The 18,577-nt window shown below is 47.8% G+C and overlaps 1 long non-coding RNA gene across 1 annotated transcript; it reads right to left on the reverse strand.

Annotated features, from left to right (window-relative positions):
* Positions 1–7,748: 7,748 nt before the first annotated feature.
* Positions 7,749–18,367, reverse strand: LOC123619046 (uncharacterized). The gene is made up of 6 exons (XR_006727574.2): positions 18,192–18,367; positions 17,907–17,938; positions 15,987–17,212; positions 14,575–14,603; positions 13,366–13,448; positions 7,749–12,067 (listed from the first exon to the last, which is right to left on the reverse strand). It is a non-coding gene; the product is annotated as an uncharacterized LOC123619046 (long non-coding RNA).
* Positions 18,368–18,577: the final 210 nt, after the last annotated feature.

The raw sequence follows: 18,577 nt of genomic DNA on the forward strand, positions 1-18,577 counted from the left end.
CTGGCCCGGCCTTCAGGGATTCCCAGATCTGCCCAGACCGCCTTTCCAAGCTTCTCCTGTGTCTCTCTCCAACACAGAGCCCCAGTGTCCTCACCCGCTCCAAGACCATCTCTTTCCTCACACTTTGTTCACGTCGTAACCCCACCCAGACAGTCCCCTCCATCTGATTTGCCTGCTCTGCTCCCTCTGCAAAGTGCAGTTCAAGTCCACCTCCCTCTGTAACCTTCTCCGACCAGCCAACCCCATCTCTCCCCTCCCTGGAACCCCATCGTTCTCACGGCCAGCGGCATCTCTCCTGCGTGACTAGAGGGGACAGTGTGCTCAGGTGCTGTCGGTCCCCATACCATCATCAGGGCCCTACCCCAGCTCATCTTCAAGCCCAGAAAACGCTTCCCTTTCCTCAGAATGCTACCTCTCAGGTCACTGTCACAGTAGACGCCACACATCCATGTAGTCTGGCACGAGCGGTGGCCCCGGGGCCATCCGTGCCAACCTCCCCGACCGCAGGCTGCTGGCCTGCCAGGCCTCTCCCACGGCCCAGGTGGCAGGGTCGCTCCCCCACACTGTGCACTCCAAGCTCAAGTTCTTGGCTTCCCGGCTCCTGAGCAGACTCTGTCTACCTCCAGCTGAACAACAATCTGGAGACCAAAGCACTTTTCATTCGCAGAAGCCAGGCTGTGTTGAGAGCCGGGAGGTTTGTTTCAGAGTCCCAAAGGGCGGCCTTCACAGCAAGGGTTTGTGGGCGAGCGCGGGGGTGGGGAGGGGACAGGGAATATCGGGTGGGGACAGAGAATTGCTATTTATCTACCCAAAAGGAAATTGTGGGTTGACAGCAGACAGGAAGAAAGGAATCCATGAGAATACAGCTTAGACACGAGGGAAGCAGCTGGGCATGCTCCCTCCTGGGTGCCCCCTCCACCCTCTCCCCGTCCCGCCCCCAGGGGAAGTGCCAGCAAGGGGGCAATGGGCCCTCTCAGAAACCCAGGTAGGCTTGGGAGGAGCAGGAGCAGAAGGGTCCATGTGTCCCAACATCATTCACCAGGTCGTGCGGTGCGCCTCCCCGAGTAGTAAGTCAGCCCCCCGGGACGAGGCCGAGGCCCCATGTGCACAGCCGGTCCACCCCACCGCCGGCGTCCTCTTCTGTATGGGGGGCAGGGGAAGGGGGCTGCATGGCTTACCAGGTCTTAGGGGGCAGGCAGCTACCAGGAGCTGGAGGGTCGGGGTACCTTCCTGGAGAGCCAGAGCTGGGGCTGAACCTAACCGTCCTGTGCCCACGGGGGGGTGGGGGAGAGGAATCTTCTTCACAGGACTAACCTAATCCTCTCTCGGGACCCCCACCCCAACCCCCTGCCCCTACAGCTGCAAACTTCAGCCACACTCCTCTGTTACAAACGGTTTCGGGGAGAGTATAGCTCAGTGGCAGAGCGCGCGCTTAGCATGCACAAGGTCCTGGGTTCAGTCCCCGGTACCGCCCGTTAAAAGAAAGGAAGGGAGGGAGGGAGGAAGAAAGAAACAGGAAGGAAGGAAGTAAACCTATGGTTTCGGGTCTCCGCCTCACAGAGGAGTTCCCTGCCCTCCCTGGGGGAGTGCTGGGCCTGGCACTTGAAACCTTCCAAGGGGACCCCAGCTCTCCCTGGGTTCGACATCTGACCCAGGACCCATGACCTAGCCGCTGAGCCAGCTCCTTCACCCACAGGACAGGAAGAATAACGCTGCCTCCCTGACAGGGTGGCTGCGGGAAGGAGGGGTAGCCTCAGCTCAGCCTCCCGCGTTGGCTCTCTCCATCTCCTTCTCCGATGGGGCACGGAGGGGAAAAGGTGAGGGGACCCCGGGACTAGATCTTTGACCGGCCTTGCATTTGGCTGCTGGGTCTGGGCTCCCTGCAGCCCTCCAGGGTCTCAGTCAGTGGCTCCCAGTCTGTGTCCCCCCTGCCGGGCTGGGGCCCCTGCGTCCTTGCAGCTCGGCCTGCCAGCTCTGCCCCCTTGGCGCCCACCCTGGCTTCTCCGTGCCGAGTTTCACGTGCAAGCAGGTAGCCAGCGCTCAAAGCCGACCAGAGACGTCCAGCTCCCAGCCCCCGCGTCCCGGGCTGCAGGCCCCCGAGGAGGAGCGGCCGGGGCCCGCAGCCGCCTGCACACCACGCACCTTCAACAGACTCCTCTGCCTGCCCCAGTTCTGCTGACAGGGCTCCTCCCCAGGCTGGGAGCTGGGGTGTCGCCCGCCCTCACCATGAAGATGTTTGCCACGGCACATGCTTCCCTGCTCCTGGTTAGGGTGACATTCGCCTCATCCAAGGACGAAGCCATGGGATGATGACATTCGCCATGCTTGGCTTCTCTGGAGGCCTCACCACTGGGGGCTGGGTTTTTGTTCCCTGGCAGAGGTCTACACAGCACACACAAGGTGGGTCACCATGGGATGGAGAGTCGACTTGGGGCAGGGGGTGTCTGGCCTGGCCCATCAGCTTAGCAGGGGATTTTTGCCTCCATGTCTGGCAAACCAGGCCTCCAGGAGGCAGACCCCCAAGTCTTGGAAATAGGGGGTCTGTTCTTTGGCCTGGGACCAGTGAGTTCAGGGGAAGGCCCTTCTCAGGCCCTCAGCTGAGGGCTTTCACTGCAAGTTCCTACTGTAGTAAACGAGGGGGACATTCCCCCACACAGACTGCAGGGCCTTCCCACCAGCACGCCGGCCTTTGCAAGGATGCTGACAGCTGGCTACCATGCCAACAAATCGGAAAGGAATATGGTGAGAAAGAAAAGGAAAGGGTTACAATTGCTGCTTTCAGGGCCCAGATCATTCCTGGAGTCTACATGCCACTGGAGAGAAGTTCCTCTGCAGAGCTGACCTTCCGTCACATTGCTCTTTTATCGGCCTTGGTCCCCAGACCATGAATAAGCAGCAAGCTCGCTCCTGGTATCCCATTCTCCTCCTGCCTAATATGTACTGTCCAAAACACAGACGGATTGAGTCCAGCCTGGGAGGTGACCACCCCTAACAGGAGAGACCACTGCCCTTGGTCCAGGACTAGTCCTCACTATATGGTTTTTTTTTTTTTCTTTCATCTTCCACCATATTTCACCTCTCTCCATTTTCTCTTTTTTCTTTACTACTTCCTTCCCCCCACCCCCACCCCCTTTTTCACCCTACTCGCTGTTAAGGCCCCTGGACTCAGGGTAGAGTCCACTGACCCTGGCAAAGCACATCCATCTCTGAGACACTTTCCAAGAGCTCCCATTATGTATTCTGCAGAACACTTCGGTCAAATATGTTTGAGAAATGTTGGCTAAAACAGAGCTAAGTAAATTTTTAACTGTAGGATATCTCTGAACCTTTAATATACGAGATCTCCAAAACTGGCTTGAACACAAAATTTTTTGAGGGGTCAGAGTATTTCACAGGACTAGTTGTCTATGGAAGATCCTAAAAAAAAAAAACAAAAAAAAAAAAACCTGCCCTAGCAGATAAAAGGACAGCAAACCAAACCATATTACCCTTAGCTAAGGTTAAATTTATAAAGGTTTTCCCTTTTTTAGGGAAAAAGCAAAGTGTCCAAAACCCAGCTCCATGAGGGAAGCCCCAGAAGAAGGCTGGAGCAAAAGGAAAGAGAATGGACGGATCCCCTAACGAGGCTGAGGGAGATCTACTGAAAAGGACAGGTGCAGAGTGAGGTTCCCATGGTCTCAGACAAACAGGACTCAAAGAGAAATTATTTCATTAGCTGTATTTGGAAAAGGAGGAGCACAGAGGAAGTTTATGGGTAGCAGGTACGAGCTCAATTTCTAAAATATTTCTGAAGGCCCCTGGCACATGCCAATAGAAAGCATTGGCAGCCTTTGAGAAACATGAAACTAGAAGCCTACAGAGAAGCTTGGCCAGATATGCAGGCACACAGGTGCCCTCCCACAAAAGGAATGGTGGAAGCCATGAATTTACAAAGACAAAGAGTTGATGAAGAGAAGAAAGGAGAAGAGAAAAGAAGAGAGAAGGACCAAGAACCTTTAGGAAGGAGGAAGAGAATGGAAGGGAATTAGGAATGAGTCGTCAGGAGAGCTAAAGACGTCAAACATCCCATAAAGGAGGAGAGGATCTAAGAGAGAGGGGTGAAGTCATGACAAACCCTGTAACAAGAGCAAGGGGAATGTGGACTGAGGAAAGCCTACTGAATAGGCTACCAGGAAGTTTTCAGAACTCTGACACTAAAAGGGAGGAGAGAGAGAAAGTTTACATGCTGGGCTGCACAAAGGAAAACGTGACAAATTTCATCCTGAATCTCTCCCTTGTTCCTACCTTCCTCCACTCTTCTCCACTGAGATGTAAACTTAATTCTGGCCGAGTGAATCAGTCAAGATGGGAACACTGATATGAGAAGACTGCCCATGTTATTATGGGGAAAAAAGGAGTTGATAATCTGTTCTAGCAAGAACTGTCACCAAAAATAGTACCACGTAGGCTGGTGATTGGAAAGAATCCCAGGGTCTAAGTTTCGGTTAAGCACGGTTTTATTTGTGCTGAGGATAGTTGACCATGTTAGGGGAAGGCCTAGTATAAAGGGAGAGAGTGAAGATGCTTTATGATTCAATTACGGAGACAAAGGTCACACAAGGAAGGGCTTGCTTTAGAGAAGAGGGGACATTTCTTTCCCTGAGATGTGGAAAAAAAAAAAAAAAAAAGGCTGACAATAAAGAGAAATTAGAGGTAAAGGACCATGGTAGACCAGGCAATCCATACCAGTCTTCCCAATGAGAACAAACATACAAGCTACACAAAATATAAAAATCATCTTTCGAGAGGCATCAGATAGTTAAGAGAACAGTAAGAACTAGCAAGCTAGGAACTGGGGGAAATGCAGGCTGAGAGGATATGAAGCTGGAATTGGAAGCTGCTTTTCCTCTGGACTGTTAGCCACTCCAGACCAGGCAGCAGACAGACAGGGAGCCTAAGCAGCACTTCTGACAGCATCATATGGCTAAAGGGTCAGGGATTGGAGTCCAGGGCCTACCCAGTTGGATACCCCAAGAAAATCAAATTACCTTTGGGGTGAGACCCTGAAGGACTACGCCACTGGAGTAGCTATTAACCAGAAATAGTCTTTGCAGACACTGTAGCTCACCTTCAAATCATTTCAATTCCTAAAACGGGATTCAATTCATCCCAGAGTGCTTGTGCCCCAGGCTCCTGACAAAGGAACATAAATTTTTTCTAGAGGAAGATAACATCATCCTAGGCCTCAAATTATCTCCACAATGAATTTTGTAAATGTGTCCACTACAAAAGCAAAAATAACTAAATAAGAAAAGATAACAGGACTAAAAACCAGCAGAAAAATAGAAACAAACTCATTGGGTCTCCAAATATTGATATTATCAGACATAAACTTTGCAGTAAGTATAGGCTTGTTAGAGAAAACATGCAGTGATTGTGAAGACTTGGTGACAATTCTGGGTCCTCTTCTTTGAAGCATCTGTTTTCATTTATTTTCAGTTGTTCCCATTGTTCAAGGAGATAAAAGACAAGATTGAGAATTTCAGAAGAGAACTGTAAACTATGAAAAAGAACAGAACAGAAATTCTAGAACTGAAAAACAACAAATTTAAGAAGTCACAGATGGATTTCATAGCACACTAGACAGAGATGAAATCAGTTGGGTGTTAGATCAGAAAAATCTACAGAAAATGATGCATGGAGGAATCCAAGGACGGAAAAGACAAAAGAGAGGGTAAAAAGAGAAATAATAGAGAGTCCTAATATACATGGGGATATTAGATTTGGAATTCTAGAAAGAGAAGGGAGAATGGGAAAGAAGCAATATTTGAAGAGGTAATGACAATTTTTTTCAAAACTAATTAAATACGTAAAGCTACAGATTCAAGAAGCCCTTAAAAACTCCAACCATGAGAAATATAAAGAAATCTACACCTAGGAACATCATAATAAAACTGCTAAAAACCAAAGCAAAGAGAAACATCCTACAAGAAATCAGAAAACAAGAAACAGATTACTGTTAAAGAGTAAGGATTAGATTTACAGCAGACTTCTTGATAAAAACAATGACAACTAGGAAACAATGGAATAACCTTAACATGTTAGAATAAATGACTGTCAGCCTAGGATTTTATGCTCAACAAAAGTGTCCTTCAAGAGTGAAGACGAACTAAAGATAATCAGAAACCAGAAGTGAGAATATCTGTCATTCACACTAAAGGAAATATTAAAGATGTTCTTCAAGTCCAAGGTTAATATCCCAAGTAGAAAGTCAGAGATGCAAGAAGAAAAGAAATGTATAAAAAAAAGAAGAGAAAGTATAAAGACAAATAGAAATGGATAGTGGCTACATTAAAAAATACAAAAAAAGTTGAATTTCAAATACATATTGCCTAAAATTCAAGACAACAATAATATAAAATTTGGGACAGGGTAAACAGAGTTAGAGTGTTTCAAAGTCCTTGGAATACCTGAGAAGAACATTTAAGCACCAATTAATATTAGATCTAAATAATCCAAAAATTTATGCTGTAATCCTGGGGTAAATCACCAGAAGGATAGTAAATATATATATATTTAAATTTAAATAAAATTCATATATATATATGAATTTTCAAAGTATTAGAGAGATGAAATGAAATGTTAGAAAAAAGCAATAAAACGAGAGAGAAACATAAGCTATAGATCAGACAAATAGAACACACAATAATATGGTAGATTTAAATCCAAATATACCAGTAATCACATTAAATATAAATGACCTAATGCTCCAATTAAAAGACAAAGACTGTCAGGCTGGATTAATACTTTAAATTGTATCATGTTTACAAGAGAAGCTCATAACACTTAAGGATACAGAACAGAAAAAAGTAAAGGGACGGAAAAATATGTCTGACGTAAACACTAGTCCAGAGAAAACAGAAGCACTTATTTTAATTATCAGACAAAATAGAATTCAAAGCAAAATGTATTACTAGAGATAAAGAAGGGAATTTCAAAATAATAAAAGTTCCAATTCCCCAGGAAGTTACAATATTCTAAAATTACATATATATATACACATACACACACACACACATTCAGAATTATAATCAGAGAGTTTAACACACCTCTCTCAATATTTAAGAGAACAAGCAGACAAGTCAGTAAAGATACAGAAGATTTAAACAACACAATTAGCAACTATAACCTAATGAACACATATAGAACTCACAGCTACTAACTGTACATTCTTTTCAAGAACACAAGGACTCATTTCAAAAATCAACCATACGTTCAGCCATAAAGCAAGTGGCAAATGACTGAAATTATACAAAATACAGTCTCTAACCACATTACAATTAAGCTCAAAATCAATAATAGAAATACGATTAGAAAGCTCCCTTGTATTTGAAAATTCAGAAATATTTCTAATTAATTCATGGGAAATCAAAATGAAAAACATTTTAACTGAATGATAATGAAAATACACACATTGCAACTCACAGGACAAAGTGAAAGCTATACTGAGGCAATTATTTATCACTGTAATTGCATATATTAGATTATAAGAAAAGTTTATAGTCAATGAACTAGGCAGCCATCTCAAGAAATTAGAAAAAATACGGAAAACTAAACCCAAAGAGAGAAAAAAATAAAGATAAATGCAGAATTTAATGAACTAGTAAACAAATATAAAATAAGAAATAACAAAATCAAAAGTTGGATTCTTTGGAAAGAGTTATAAAAGTAATTTTTAAAAAGCTCTAGTGAGACTTAGCAGGGGCGGAGTGGTGGGGGAGGTAAAACCAGTCAGTGTCAGGCATGATAAAGAGACATTACAACAGAGTGCACCTTTATTCAAGATCATAAGAAGATGTTATAAACAGTGTCATGCCAAGACATTCAAAAATTTAGATAAATGGGTAAATTCCTAAAAAACACAATTTATCAAAACTGACACAGGAAAAAATATGAATCTTTACTAGTCCAGTAACTATGAAATAAATTGAATTCTTATTTTAAAACCTTCCCACCAAAAAAAAAAAAAAAAAAAAAGAAGCACCCAGGTTTGGAGGTAATAACCCTCAGAAACGCAGGCACACACACACCAGCGTGCAAGCACGGGGATGACTGCAGCAGCGCTGCTGGCTCAAGCCCTGAACTGGGAACAAGCCAAGTGGCCATCAAAAGAGCAACAGAGAAACACACTGTGTCATATTCAGAGAAGACGATGCTACCCAGCGATGGCGTGCGGAGACTGAGGCTACACAGGACAACACAGGTGAGTCTCCCAGGCGCAGCACAGGGCGAAAGAAGCCGCTGCAGGACGGAACGCGCACTCTGTAGCCAGCTTTATATGAAGTCGTGAAAACAGGCAAAACTGAACTTTAGCTTTCAAGGGCGTGTATTTTCTTTTGGGTGGGTGGTAATTAGGTTTATTTATTTATTTACTTACTTATTTAAATTTTTTTTTTTTAAATGGAGGTGCTGGGAATTGAACCTACGACCTTGGGCATGCTAAGTATGCACTCTACCACTGAGCTCTACCCTCCCCTCAAGGACATGTATTTTGATGGTAAAACTATAACAAAAAATCAAGGACATTTTAGAGGAAAGTCAGAATAGTGGTGACCTGTAGTGGGGTGGGGGGGGGTCAAGGCCGGAAGGGGGAGGGGAGAGACTTTTCAGAGTGCAGCACAATTACATTTGTTGACCTGATGGGTAATGACACTGATGTTGACTTTGTGATAAATCACTGAGCTATAGATCTTTGAACACTTTTCCATGGGTATATTATATTTTACAGTTTGAACAGTGATGAGAGAGAGAAAGGAAGGAGGGAAGGGGAGGAAGAGAGGAGAGAGGGATAGAGAAGAAGGGAGGGGTGGAGGGTGAAGGAAAGAAGACTGGGGGGGACTAGACGTCTATTAAAGACAGAGGAAAGGATTGCTGAAGACACTCCACTGAGCAGGGACAGTAAATGCAAATGCGCAGAAGAATCAGGCGGGGCCGCCATGAATGAGGTACATTGCGGGGACGGGGAGAGAAGCCCACTGACCAACAGTATCTATGCTCGGTGTCCACGTCCAGGAGGACCTTCACCATTGGTGCAGAGACGGTGCAAAGTGCAGTGGAGGCACCACCGGTCAGAGGACAGCAGCCTCTCAGTGCCCGAGTGGGCAAAGACCCAGTCCCGCCAGCCCTCCATCTTTTCAAGATGAGCAAGATATCTGGGCTTTCCTGTGATTTCCCTGCTTCTTCATTGTTGATCACGAAATCAAATTATTTTAAATATTATTCAAGTCAAACAAAACCCATTTTGTGTTTCAGACAATTTCCGTGGGGTTTGAGACCTCTGGGTGAGCCACTCAGAATGCGGTGTGGAACCAGTCACCCCGGGAGCCTGGCTTTCTCCAGCAACGCCCATAACCGTCCAGTCAGCCGACACCAGACTCAGGGAGGAAGAATGCAGGAAGGCAGAAGAACAGAGGGACAGGAAATCAAGGGAGGACCTCACTGAAAGGCTTCCCTCCAGGATCCAGAAAGCCGGCAGGGCCTCATCCACCCAGAGTCCAGCAAAGAGATCAGAGACTGACAGCCCCCGGGAAGCACAGGGCTGAGTTAGAAGAAGTGAGAGAGGCAGAGAGTTTCAGAATTCAAGAGCTCCAAAAATAAACCTCTGCCTTTTATCACTTTTCTCTTTTTACTTGAGTTGCTCTCAACCTGCTTGCTTTGTTTTCTTTTTTTTTTTTTTTTTCCCCAATTTTAACAATTCTACAAGCAGAGCGTGAAGAGCAAACAACCGGAGGTCCACATCTTGGCTGTGGCCCGCGGGCCTCAAAGGCAGGCGCACACACGGGCTCTTCCCCAAACACCCAGCCGTGGCTTCAGCCCTCGGGCCAAGGCCGCCGGCAGACAGCGCGGTGCTGCGTCGGGCCCGGCCCGAGTGGCTGTCCTCCAGGAAGCACTGGAGCAGCGGAAACAGCCAGGAGCTGGCGTCACTAGTGGTCGGCAGTTGGGAGCAGCTGGAGGGAGGAGGGCCAGTGAGCAAATAGCAGAGTTGGGGAAATAAGGCTTGGGCTGAACAAAGTTCACTGTTGTTTTCCAAGAGACCGGGGCCTGCCTGAGCCACCCCGGAGACCAGGGCGAGGAGGCAGTGGACTGAACGCTGGTCTCAACTTCTAAGGCCCGGAATGCTTGGCCACCCAACGGTGACCGGGGCCACTGCTGTTCCCCTCGGGGCAGAGGCCAGGCGGCGGCTTGGTGTGGACCAGGAAAGAGGGACAGGCAGTCAGAGCAAGACCAAACTACAGACACAGAAGGCAAGATAAAAGGAAAAACAAGAAGAAGGCCACTGGTGCTCTCCACATGCAAATTCACTTAAATTCATCTCCCACGAATTACTCCATTTTGAACCTTTTGAGCTGTTCAACCCTGCACGTACCTACCTCCTGTAGTGAGCTCTCTGTTTCAGCAGGGTTGGGTCAGAAGCTCAACTATTTCCTATCAGAAATTCTGCTAAAAAGAGGAGAGGCTGGACTAGCTAACGTCTCACTCTTAAAACTGTCATTTAGCAGAATGGGATAATGATATCTTTAGGATAAGTGATATTTTTTTCTGAGTACCCACGTGTCACTATTTGAAAGGCATTCAGACAAACCAGATTATTTGCAACTAGGTCTGGCTATCTGCAAATCCGCTGACTGAAGTTCTCAGGTTCGAAGCAGGATGTGTTTTAAGAAATTAATTTAGATACTAGTTTTCCTGAAAAGCAGTGAATTCAAAAACAGTGAAGAATAAGACCGTTTCCTTTTTAAATTCTATACCTTTTACAAATTGTTTCTGATAGACCATCTGTTAAAAAAAAAAAACTTGGTAAATTAATTAAATATTCTAGGGAGTCATTACTATTTTTTGAACTCAAAGTACTTTTATTTATCTAACAGCTGAAATTCCTGTGCTTTTACATGTTTGCTTCCCTGCAACAACCAGCCCTGTTCCTGAAACATAGATGCTTGTTGAATGAATCCGTTGCAAAGACAGAGCAGAGAAGCAGTCCACTTCTGCATATTGGCAAGAATAATAACGTTTTGAACGCTTCCTCTGTGCTAGTAACTAGACCAGCAGAACTTGCTGTGGGCTAGTAACTGCATCAGATCCCCAAGACGCTACTGCTGTGATTGTTCCCATTTTACTGATGATTCAACTGAGGCTGGCAAAATGTAGAGCCAGGATTCAAGGCCAGGTCTGTCCCACTCCTGAGCAGAAGTTCTCAGCCATCGTTTTAAATTGAATCTCAGTCCTCTTTTCCGTGGATATATTTTTAAGTGTCACATGTGGTGTGTTCAGCAGATGGAAACTTCAGTGTGGCCCTGTGTAGAGGGACCACCGGGCTGAGAAGGCCGGCTGCCCCTGGGTGGGTACACACCCTGCCCCTGCCCCAGCTGCTTCTGCTACGGGCCTGCAGCCTCCCCTCCCCCAGGCCCTAAATCACTCTCCAGCCCTTTGTTCTTCCCCCAGCTGCTCAGCAAATTCCTTGATTTAAAATTATGATCACAGGTTGGAGTGCTACTTAAAATAATTTTGCCAAATGTTCCATCTCTCTGCGTTGATGAATATAATGGATGAAAATTTAAAGAGAAAAAAAAATTAAGGATTCACTTAGTCAAAGACACACACACACACACACAAACACACAAACACACACAAAATCATGGGCCGCATCCACGGCATTTGTTGGAACCTGAAGGATTTTCTCCCACAGGAAGCTGCCCAGAGGCTGGGCTTTCGCGAGCCTTCGGCCTGGTGGGGATAGTGGGCTGCAGGCAGGTCCGGCCTGCCCCAGATGGAGGGAGCAAAGGTCAGAGCGGCTGTTAGGTTTGTTTAAGCATGAGTCAGAGGCGGAGTGGGGGCCGACCCTCGGTTTCCAATTTCCAATTTCCTGTGCAAGTCGCCCTGTGCGAGGCACTTCTCCGGCCCGGCCAGCCTTTCATGCGCACCGCTCTGCAGAACAAAGGCGATCCAGGGACACATAAATAACCCGGACGGGCCTGGTCTTCCTTCTCTAATTCCAGATTTCTCTCTCGAATTCGGGAGGGTTCCAACACTGAGGGAGGGAAGACATGAAGGCTGACCGCCGCATCCCGCGGCTGGATCATCTGAGGCCTACCGCGCATGCGCCCGGCCTCCGGCCTCCCTCCCCTTGGAGCAGCCCTGAGCGCTGAGCGAAGCCTCAGGCCGGCGCATCCTTCAGGCTGACCCACTGCTCAGGGTCCCCCTTGGCTCAAGGGACCCAGTAGACGGGCCACTATGAGTCACAACAAGGGGCCTGCATCACACCGGATTCTGCCAATCAGGCGCACCCCACTTAAGACGTTTCCCCCATTTTCTGAGGCTTCCTCTGTGCTGGAGAAATCGGTGTGGAGATGAGCCAATCCTGCACTCTGGGGTGGTGGTGACGGTCTCGCTCAAATTCTCCAGACCAAAAAAGCCCGCGCAACAAGGAGGCACTTCAGCCAGCAGATCCTTGCGCTCAGACCTGCCCCTGAGCTAAGATTCCAGGGACCCATTAAAGAATACTTTCCCCCAGGGTCACCCTCAAAGCAGACTTTCCTGAGGTGGGGGAGGGGAGGGCTCAGTGGTAGAACGTGTGCTTAGCATGCACGAGGTCCTGGGTTCGATCCCCAGCACCTCCATTAAATAAATAAACAAATTAACCTAATCTCCCCCAACCAAAAAGACAAAGAAAACAAAGTAAACTGTTCTCTGAAACTCAGGCCTGCCGTTTACGGAAACCCAGCGCCTCTGGAAACACCCTGCCCCTTGAGGGGCTGCCTGTTTGTTTGGCGTTTCACCCTTCAAAGACTCCCAAAGGGGATGCCTTTTGCAGTAAGTTTGGCCCACTGAGCTTAAGGGGAGCGCCATGTGTCCCCTCGAAACGAGCCTTCACACAGCACACAGCCCTGGGAAGAAATGATTACTCCAGCCATTGAGAGCCAGGAAGCATGAGCTCTCTAAACACGTGAGAGCTCAGGTGCAAGGATCACTTTTTACTTGGTTTTGCTTCACATTATTATTTTTTGAGGATCCAAAGTTTAAATTACTGACCTGGTGAAATTTTCTGGCCCAGCTTTTAAGGACTGCTATGACCCACTCATAATCACCCTTTTGCTTTAGGATTTATAAGACAAAATTCAGCGACAAACAAAGCAAAGAAAATGTAGATGGGAAATCAGAACTGAAAGATAAATGTATGACGTGGCAGACCCGGGACAGACCATCCCCAGACCCATTGCTTTCCCAAGGGAGGTTCCTGTCCCTTTCTGAGCCTCGATTTCCTCATCTGTTAAATGGGTATAATTCCGTGCCTTTCACCAGAAGGTTATGGTGGTTAGAAGAACCTACCCTGTTGAGTGTAAGTAGGAGTCTTTATAGAGGTGTTTCGACCAGACGTAGCAGAAGCACAGCGGGGCAGAAGGAGCACCCATCTGCAGGTGGGGACGGAAGGGGAGGCATGCTGCCATTCTTTGTCACACCAGCACTCTCCAGAGCTGTCTGCTTTGCTTGAAGATCTGTTACCAGATTCTCTCCGAAGTATGCCCCCCCCACCCCCAGCCCATCCCAGCCCAGCCACATCATGGGCTTCACTCCCAGGCCCTGCCTCGTGGACTGGTGGGGGAGGGGTGGGACCAGCTGGGCTCCTCTCACTCACTGCGCTGTGCACACCTCTCTCTCCCTCCCTCATCACTCTTTGACCCCCAAGGATGCCTGAGCTCTTGGCTCCTCCAGCCCCTTTTAGAGGAAAGAGATGTCTTGGGCTCCTCTGAGTTCCACTTTCTACCCTGCTCACCCAGTGCACACAGAGTGCAGCAGCCGGAGCCGCCGCCCAATGACAGGAGGACTTTATCACTGAGATTGTGGAGAATGACCAGTGCCCAGCAATTCAAAATTTTAAAAGCAGTAAACTCGAGAGACTGTGCATCGCTCATGGCCACCCCTGAGGCCCGCCCACCCTACACCCTCATCTCTTGGATGCCCACCCCCTGCCGACTCCTTCTCCTCCCCTTTTGCTCTTAATACTCTTGTCACCAAGGTGACCTGCATCCTTGCTCACGTCCTCTACGGGAGTAAAGAGAGCGAGGCCTGTTACAACTCCCGGCAAGAAGTTATTCCTGGGCCCTTTGGGCAAACAAGGAAATAAAAGGCCCCCAAAGAGCACCGCAGACATCTGAGAAGTGTCCTCAGGGCCTCCTTTCTCTTCCTGAGGGTTTTTTTCTTTCCTCTTTCACAGATGGCTGCACTGAATGAGGAAGTGCTGTCAGCAAAAAGGAGAGGAAACCTTTGCCCCTGGCCACTCCCAGGGTCTGGGGCCTGTCTGCACCAAGGCAAGAACATCCTTCCCCTCCAGAAGGTGGCCCTGTCCCTGCCTGCGGAAATGAGCGCGGAAGTGCAGGGGGAAATCTCTTTGTTATTTCACTTTTTCCACTCAGGTCGTTCTTTTCTTTTTCTTTTTCTTTCTTTATGGAGGGACTGGGGATGGAACCCAGGACCTTGTGCATGCTAAGCACGCATCTACCACTGAGCTATTCCCTCCCCTGAAATCACGTTTTCTACCTTGTGCAGGTGACTTCCTGCAGAAGCTTCTGGAAAGAGAAAACAGAAGTTTTATTCCATACAGTAAAATGACTTCATGAAGACATAACCTTAACATCTTGCATACTAAGTGTATATGTATGTGTGTGTGTGTGTGTGTGTATATATATATATACACATATACACACCACCTTCCACCCTGCCCCAATCTGGCCCTTCACAGATGCCTCCTTTTTGAATCTTGTAACAACTTTCCAAGGGAGAGAAGGGGTTTTCCCCCCATTTTACAGACAAGAAAATGAAGGCCAAAGAAATGAAAGGATTTCCCTTGGTGGCATGGAACGGGACACAGCTGAGACTTAAAGCTGTCTGAAGTCAAGGTCAGCTTTTATTGGTCATCCGGCCCCTGCAGGGTCTCAACAGCGCCATGGGCCACCTGGTTACGTGCCAAATTCCCTCATCAGTAGAGAACTATCACCTTCTTAAAAACTTGGAAACTGACACTTCAAAAAGCAAATATATTTCCAAACTTTGGGTTAATGATAAAGCTGAGAGAACGCAAAAGACTCCCCGTTCCCTTTCCTCCTTTATCAAAATGTGACTTAGATTTGGGTGCCAAGTCAAATTTCTCCAGCGCGATATCCTTCACGGTAACTTATTAAAGGGCCGATCAAAGTTTGCTTTAAGAGGAAAGTAAATACACCCAACTTTCCCAACCACCCCGGACCCTGAGTCCACTTCCTGGTTCCACTGCTGACTCAGGCCATAATCGGAGATAAGTACCCACACACCCACTGCCCGGCGAGCGGGGAGCCCCAGCACCCACGTGCCCCCGAGATGCTGGAGATGGAATCACTGTCCCCGGGGGAGCCAGACCAAAGGTGATGCCAAGGGCGCCAGGCTCCACGCAGGGAGCCCCTGCTTGTCCTCGTGTGTCTCGTGGGGAGGAGAGGAGTCACTTGTTCATCACATCGCCAGTAAAACCCCGCCGTCCTTTGACTCTGAACTTGCCGATAATCATTGGGAGTAAGGAGGGAAGGGCTGCACTTTTGGACTCAGATGGCAGAGAGGATAAGAACAAAGTTGACAAAGGGTCAGCTCTGATCACATGGTGAACATTTGCAAGGAAACAAATAAAAATAGCCAGAAGTGGGTCAGCACTGATGCTGAGGTTAGAGACCGGAAATTGGGGCAGAGGTCTGGGGACAGGGATACCAGTTTTATTTTATGAATACAAATTCAGACTATCTTTCTCATCTGCTTCCCTGTCCCCCTTCCCTTTTTTTCCCCTTCTCTCTGTCTTTTGGATACACAGGAAACACACATACACACAGAGCCAAAAAGCACAGTGTGATATTGAATCCTGGATCCATCTCCTCAATTCCAAAACTCCTTTTTCCTGAAGCTGAAGGGAAAAAAAAATAGATACTTACAAAGAACTCACTTGAGACGCAGGCAGGAAAGAGAAACATCACAGACACTTTACGTGTCTCGAAGGGTCTGCAACCTTAGTGCCTGTTGCTGACGGGGGAGAGGGCAGCAAACCAGAAGAAAAGCACTTGGGACCGAAGAGATGGACCTGTCCCCAAGCAGGCCCACATACACCAGCCTCCTTCCATCCCTGCCACCGGGGGTTGGTGACATTCCTGTGTCGCCCACACGGTAGACATGCACGTGCAAACGGGTATACACACAGACAATTCCCACACACACCCACACATGTGCCTAGCGCTACACAAATACACACGTAGTATAGACACGTGGCACCCACGCGCACACACACAGCAGACATGCACACACAGGCCCCATACACACGGGCATCACCAGAAACTGGTTCTCACTCTCACTGGAACCTTAAGATTTTGGCAGTTCATGTGGGCTTCCACGCTTGGCAGGATCACATTTCCGTGTGGCCTCAGTGACGTGATTGGGGCAGATTTATTGGGCTTACCAGAGGGAGAGGGAGAGAGAGAGGGAGAGAGAGCAGAAAAGTCTGATGCCCAAAGATCCCAGGCTGACCATCAGGGCCAAGACAAAGAAATCAGCAGAATGGGTTCATCTGTGAGAATCAGCATGCTTGACTGGTACTCTGCTGGAACACTGACGCATACCTGTCTTCCAGGTGTTACCGCCTTCCAATTCATTGAAAAGTAAAAGGAATTTGGGCGCCGAGCCCCAAAACACAGATAATCCTATCTAAGCACACAGGCATGCATGTATACCTACATACATGCGCACCCAGCACCCACACTCCTCTGGGAAGAATTGGGATGTGAAGGTGGATTCCACCACTTGACCCTCTCTCTCCCCTGCAGGCAAAGCACAAGCAGCAGCCCCCTAAGGGCAGGTTCATCCAGCCACGCTGTCACCCACAAGCCCCTCCAGGACAGTCTGGGGAGCAGACGCCCCATTCTGAAGTTTAGTTCACTTAGCAGAATGTTTCCAAGGCCAAGACAGCCCCACACATCTAGCCAACAGAACTTTCTGTGCGGCGGTCAGTTAGCTGTGTCACACAGGCACGCCATCTGTTTTCATTTACTTCAGACCACGAGCCTGGGTCCTCGGAGCATTTGTCCAACTGAGCCTCCCTGTGGCTGCAAGAGGGTTAGGTTTCCAGAACGACAGAGAAATTACCTGGGCTTGAAATCCCTAGGAGGCCCTGGATAAGGAGAGGTTTCAGATTGGGTGTTTTTGTTTTTGGTTTTTTTGGTTTTTTTTTTTTTAAATCATACAATTTTAAAAGATCTGCTTGTTATAAATCTGGCCTCAAATCAAACAGAGACCCACTAAGAAATCTGCAAGAATAGATGATTTTTTTAACTTGGGGTTTTCAGGGTGGGATTTTTGGGGAGTGGGCAGGAAGCTACCCAGTCAATAAACTCAAGAGCTGGGCAAAATTCCCTTGTCAATTACCGTGTGTGTGTGTGTGTGTGTGTGTGTGTGTGTGTGTGTGTGTGTGTGTTTAAATGACAGTCACACAAGAGAGGAAATGAAAAGGGAAATTTTTAGACTTCTCATCCGTCCAGAAAGCCCCAGGCCTGTTTCAGAACCCTGTCAGGGTAACTGTCGCCTGCGGTCACAGCACTGCAATCCCAGGAGACCTTGCGTCACCGGCCAACAGATCAATAAGGAAGTTCAATCACCAAACCACAAGGCAGCTTCTTTTCTAAACCCACAGGTTGCTTTAGAGGGTTTTTAAACAAGAAACTTTCCTGTTTTTGAAAGCTGTGAATCCACAGGTCTCACAGGTTACTCAAATTATCTTGTCGCTTGCAGCAACCACTGGCAGGAATTCCAAAGCTGCCTACTCCAGCCCTCCCCTCCCCTCGCTCCACCAACTTCCATTTACTCACCAGAACCCTCATTTACAGAATCGTGTTGCCAACTGCTGACACAGAAGAAAAACAGACTGGTTATACATTAAGCTTTATGGTTAAAGGATCTGTGCCAGACCCTATCCAAACGCCATTTATCCACTGGCCAGACTAGGCGAGATAACCAACCCAAAGAAAACTCAAAGGAAACCGTTGTGCGTTCAGATCAGCCCTCCTTAGTACAGCCATACTCTTATCATGAAAAGCCCTACATACGCGTGCAAAGGTAGTGTGCAAGATCATCACGGTTCCCGGGAAACTCACATTCATCATAGGATGATCGACACATCTATGGGGAAATGTTCAGTGTATCCCAAACCAACCAATGAGGCTGCCATCCAGGCGGCTGGGAAATAAATGTAGAAACGCTGGGAGCGGCGGGGGGTGGGGGCGGAGAGGGTGCCACGGGGCAGGGGTGAAAAATAAACCGGCCGATCTAAATCCTCCATGGTATGCAAGTCAGACTTGTTTTTCTCCTAAGCAAATAGCACAGTTCAGATTACAGCGTGCACTGTAGAACCATGAGCTAAATCCACAAGAGGACATCTCTCTTTCCTGCTCAGCACAGCAGCTCAAGAAAGAGATGCCAAACCCAACAAGCACACCTGATAGCTATCTCCTGGTTTAACTTCCACCCTGGCTGGGGGCCA

The sequence above is a fragment of the Camelus bactrianus genome, chromosome 11, assembly GCF_048773025.1.
Source record: "Camelus bactrianus isolate YW-2024 breed Bactrian camel chromosome 11, ASM4877302v1, whole genome shotgun sequence".
NCBI classification, from domain to species: domain Eukaryota; kingdom Metazoa; phylum Chordata; class Mammalia; order Artiodactyla; family Camelidae; genus Camelus; species Camelus bactrianus.